The sequence below is a fragment of the Achroia grisella genome, unplaced genomic scaffold, assembly GCF_030625045.1.
Source record: "Achroia grisella isolate CSIRO2021 unplaced genomic scaffold, CSIRO_AGI_Agris_v1 utg768, whole genome shotgun sequence".
Lineage (NCBI taxonomy): Eukaryota > Metazoa > Arthropoda > Insecta > Lepidoptera > Pyralidae > Achroia > Achroia grisella.
The window spans coordinates 667,578-673,577 of record NW_026713015.1 but is presented as its reverse complement, the minus strand read 5'-3'; positions in this window follow the sequence as shown (position 1 = coordinate 673,577).

Genomic DNA, 6,000 nt, shown 5'->3' with positions numbered 1-6,000 from the left:
TTTAAATTCTATTCTTGTAAAATAAATGTACATTTTGAATACTGCCATTTTTCTATTTAACCGACTATGTTATGTACATTTAAATAAACCGTTTTCTTTTTTAATTAAACACCCTAAGAAAATATTTTAATTGTCCTAGTTAATAACAGTTTTATTTATAAATTAAAATCTCAGAAAATCTTTTAATTGTCCTAGTTGCTACCGTAACTGTTATTTATAATTAAGTAACTATATGATAAATACCTGTTACTCAATTATCACATGATTAGATCCTGTTACTAGTACGATATTTGGTTTCTACATTATTAATTCGTGTTTGGTACACGAGTTTTAAGTAAATATTGAACACTAAAGATTATGTAATTGACCAAACATTTCTGGCACTTTTGTCTGCAGTAATTTGTTTAACAATGTTTTTTTAATGGATGATAAGGTAATGGTGCACCGCCTGTGCTAATGGTATATCCTGGCGGGGCACCAATGAAGGATGATGAGACGAGCATGAGGTCAGGTCAGTCAGCCCAGGGTTTCAGGGCAAACCGCTTTGGCAGTCCCCCCATCAAATGGCCCCGGACACTAATATTAACAAAATAGGAAAACTGAAAATAATAATTATCATAAATAATAATAATTATTACTATTATTATCATAGATAAGATAATATTACATAATTATTATGTACTTGTTCAGCAAGATTAAGATAAGACAAAGATTATCTTATCTATGGTTTAATCTCTTATTTATATAACGCGAAAGTTCATGAGTACGGATGGATGTTTGTTACTCTTTCACGCAAAAACTACTGAACGGATTTTGATGAAACTTCACAGTAATATAGCTTATACATCAGAATAACATATAGGCTACAAATTTGACGCGAATGAAACCACTCACAGCTTGTATTAGATAATTATAATTGTATAATATATGACGCCATTTAGGAAGCCTCATCCGATCGACCCCATCCAATTCAAACAAGGATCGAACCTACGAAGGTTTACTTGGAGAAAATCCCTCATGGAGACCCGCCGACTCCGGGGGTAGCCCGCGGGTACTGTGAGACTCCCACTCACTAAAAACTCCAAGATGTCCTTCATCCAACGCCATGTGCCGGAGTCGCGGGATCGATTTTTAGTCCACTGCAACTCCGACGGCGGTGGCCCACTCTAGTAGCGGACCCCATCTCTGCGGGTTCCCTACCGGAACCCACCACTTCCCTCTTCTTCCCTGGGGAAGGCGCGCGGGGACATGCGCACGACTTCTTCGGGCCTAGTGCGGTGGGGTGGGACCGCCCCCGCGGTAGTCACCCCGGCCCGGTAGCGATCTATCGTCGTCATTGATGCGCATTTTGAGGCCGTGGAACACCCGGCGACTTTATGTCCGGCTTCCCCGCATCGGTAGACCCGGTCTTCCTCCTGCGTGCACTGACTTCTAGGGCGCCAACTATGTAGGCACGGAAGCACCGCAGCGGTCTTTGCCGCAGCAGTTCCACCTTTGCGGACACCCAGCCAAGCCCCTCAGTGGTGACCTTTTTTACGGCCCCCACCGGGCCGCGGACCCTGCAAGACCCCAAGGCTTTGGGGCTGCTCCTCCTTATTTCGCACCTCCTCGGCATTGCACTCTCCGTCATGCGCAATGTCCTCCGGCGTCAGTGAGTCGTCCAGGCCCATGACCCGCATCTCCGCGGTCTTTGAGGGCCTGGAGACTTTGGCCACATCCTCCGGGATTAGGGCCCGGAGTTTGGACGCCAGGGCATCGGAAACTACGACGGCCTGAGCCGAGGTTCGAACCCCTAGCGGTAATTAAACGTGATTAAAACGTCTGCTTGATAAGATCATATTTGTGGTATATTAGCCTTGAGAGATAAATTACAACACAATATTAATAGGAAATACCATCTTGCGGTCTGTCTGTGCGTCTAAGGTGACCACTACTGTGTACAAGGTAGCAATTGATATATTTATACACTAGTAGCGAGCCCCGGATTCTCTTAATTATTCGAACGTTTTTGGAATAGAGCAAACACTAAATTTTAACTAAAAAAAATCTTTATTCATGCAGGTCTATTACAGACTCTTATGATATGCCAGTTCGGAATGATTTCGAGATGAGAACTGACAAGAAACTCAGCTCGTATTCTTTTTATATAAATGTTGTACATGTTTACAATAATACAGATTCATTTTTAAATCAAATTTGGTTAAAAATAATAATCATAATAAACTTTATTTAAATTACTTTAAATTAATTACTTATTAAAAATAATTACGAATGAAAACTTAACATAAATGTGCTAAACAACAGCCCTATTGCTTAAGTCAATAGAATAGAATAGAATAGAAAATAATATATTCAAATAAACTCAATTTAAGCACTTTTGAATAGTCATAGTTATCATTTTTTTAATCTACCGCTCATTCGAAATTTTGTCTCATCATTTCGGAAAGTTGTCTCATCACAAGAAGAACGAGCAAGAAACTTTATCAATCTCTTTTTACCTGAAGCTATGCATAACGCATTAGTGAAATTTGCACTCATATCGGTTAAGCCGTTTCTTAGATTAGATTAGCAATGTTTTGGACAAACAAACAGATATAATTTATAAGAATTGTTTTGAATGATAAAATCTAGAATTTTTTAGTTAATAAAATAAATCTTACATGGTTTTTTTTTATAAAAAAATTTACAATTCAAAAGAAAGAATGGGCAGAGAAAGCAGTATGGGTCACTCTCTTTGCTCTTTCTAAATTGGACGAATTTTAAAACAATCAACAATCACTACATTTCGGTCGTGCAAAAGAACACAAAAAAAATCTTTTTAAAATCTAATGTATTTAAAAAATATAAATTATACGAGTCAAGAAAAGCTTTCATGATCATCACACAATCAATAAGCAATAACATTTCAGTCGAGCAATGAAAATTTTCTATTTAAAATATGAAGTAAATACTTTTTAAAAAATAACTTAAATATGAGTCAAGGAAAGCGTTTATAATGTTTTATTTTTTTTTATAGATAAGCAGTCTGAGAGTGCAAATTAATAAGGCCAATGTCATTCTATATTTGAAATTTTTGTATGGTGACCATAGACTCAGTTTTGACTAGGACAGTCTCGTTTACTATGCTATTTTGATGTCATCTAAATGTTTTATAACCTTTACACGCATATGAGCGTGTCAAATAGTTTATATAACACTCTTTTGTTTATTGTTATAGTCTGTAGTCAAATTGAGAATAGATTAATATTGTTTATCTTATAGTCTTACTGAATGTTATATTAATTATTGTCCCATTTTGATCACTGGGCGACCATTATGTATAATTAGGCAGGTCCAGACAAGACGTAACTGCATAAACACTGCGATAAAAATAAGAATAGGGACGTCAATGACCTCGACCTGTCTACTATCACTTGGCGTACGGTTGGCACGAGAAACTACAAATATATGTAGATAAAGTTCTATATAAACAGAGATTAAGTGCGTAGCGGTTTCTATGTAGATTGTCGCACGCCTAATCCTTGTTGTTAATTAAATATAAGTAAATCAATATTTATTTTAAAAGAGCAACACACAAGTTTCTTGCTCATTCTTCTTGTGATGAGTCTGCATTCCGAATGAGCGGTAGAATCTAAAAACTTGACTAATCAAAAGTGCTTATATTAAGTTTATTTGAATAGAGATTATTTATATTTTTAAATCTTTCAAACGACTTCGTTTGTTTTTTTTTTTAATAAAAGATAGTTTATTTATATCCTTGTGATACAATTTCTCAACATGTCCAACTTCATTGAGATTCCTTCAGTAATTTTAACAACCTCAATGATCTAGTGATTTAGGACACCGCCTTCTTTCCGATAGTCGCGGGTTCATTTCCGCGCACGGTACGAAACATTTGTTTTCATGAGTATGATTGTTTGTATAAAGTTTCATCAAAATCCAGTCAGTAATATTTGCGAGAAACAGTAACAAACTTCCTATATGGATTCATACTTAAGAACTTTCGCGTTTATAATATTAATTAATAAGATTAATATTAATGCAGAGGTATTTTTATTTTTTTATTTTTGTACTGTTTTTATTTAACTTTATGCGCACCCTACTTATCTGGTTTATTTTGATTAACAATTGTGACGCAGTCTGTGGCGGAAAGCAATTCCAACTGTCAATGTAGTTACTGGCATGATACTCCTTACTACCACAGATAATATAATATTTTACTACCTATTTTTTTTTCGGACTACTCTAATGCTATTGTTCGCAGCTGGCCTTTACAGCTTCACCGGAGGATAGGGAAAGAATGCAGATGGTACTCCAACCATAGGAGACTTATGGAGCGGCTGAAGACCAACTCCCGCCTGACGGATACCACTTTAATTAATGCCACTGATAGTTTTCCGTTTTACCGATTCAAGACGAAGGTCTATATATGTATATAATACATCAACGGCGATTCCAGGGGGGGTCATGGGATTCATGACCCCCCCCCCCCCTCTCTCTGAGCTGGTTCCAGGACTTAGGTGGACCACTAATTGAACACAATGATTTTATTTATATATTTCGTCACCATACAGATTTTATGTAACCCCATATACATACCTTCAGTATTTAATTAATTATAATTAAATAGTGCTTCTCTGGATCTTCAAAAGAAGTTGGCGATATGTACGTGTATATGTACAAGTTATTATGTGTTAAGTATTTCAAGTGTACAATAAAGAATAAATATTTTTAAATACAGTACTTACGTACATTAATGAAATACCTACTTATTACTTGTATGTATTGTTATCATAATAAAATTATAAGTTCTTAACTTGACCACGACTATGTGACCCCCTCCTGGCGCCAAAGCTGGATACGCCCTTGTAATACATGTAAATCCGGGCAGAGCCGGGGCACCCGCGCGGCTTCATAGCTAGCTATATATTTATTTTCTATCTACTATATCAGTACGACAGTTTAAAAAAAAATTGCGAGCGCCGATTGTCAAAATACAAATGCTGAGTGCACTGACTCACACACAAAGACACAAAATTATATATTAATAGATTTAATAAAGAAAATTATATGCAGTTAATTATAAGAATAGTTTTGATATGGCTTACAGATGCGATAGAACCTTCAAAATTGATCTGTGCAAATAATTGCTTGCAAATATAATATCTTGAAAAAATTTTTTACACAGATTCATACAAAAATATTTTGTTCCTAGCGATGCATTCCTGAGTAAACAACAGATAAGATAATATAACATAGAGTAATTTAACTAATGGCTGAAATGACAGCTACGCTGTTGACGTATTATTTTTGGCGGGAAATATTTTATTTTTTTGTAAACTTATTGGCAATTGTGTAGTTAACAGCCAGTGTTATGTCAAAATTATTGTCTATAGATATGTAATATTATCTTATCTGGCTATAGATAAAAAGTCTAATTATGTAATATTTTATTTTTTAACTCCGTTAAAATCACCAATTTTGCATTTACGAATATTTAACAGTTGCAATTTTGAATCGCACAGCTTAACTCGCATCTGCGAATTTTGTTTTTGTTAATAGGAATATGAAAATTCATAATCTAATTCCTTACAAAAAACATCCCTTTGTAATAAGCCCATGGAACCTGGTACCACATGGAGATCTATTTGGAAAGACGTATTTTTTTTTGTGGATGATAATGAAATGGTTCTCCCTCCTTCGCTAACGGTTTACGCTGGCGGGACACCAGTGGAGGATGATAAGATTAATATGAGGTCAGGTCAGTGAGCATACCCTGACAAATTCCCTAGGTTCACATGTATATTTTCGAAAAATCTGATATTTTATATTAAAAGAAGGTAGTTTCATTATTACTGGGTATCGTTAAACTAGTTGCATATAACCCCCACTTATATCTTCTCTGTATAAAAGGGAGGGTTTTTGTAGGCCGCGGCACCCCTCCGATCGATCCCCCGTCCAATTCAAACGGGGATCGAAATTACGACAGCCTGAGCCTAG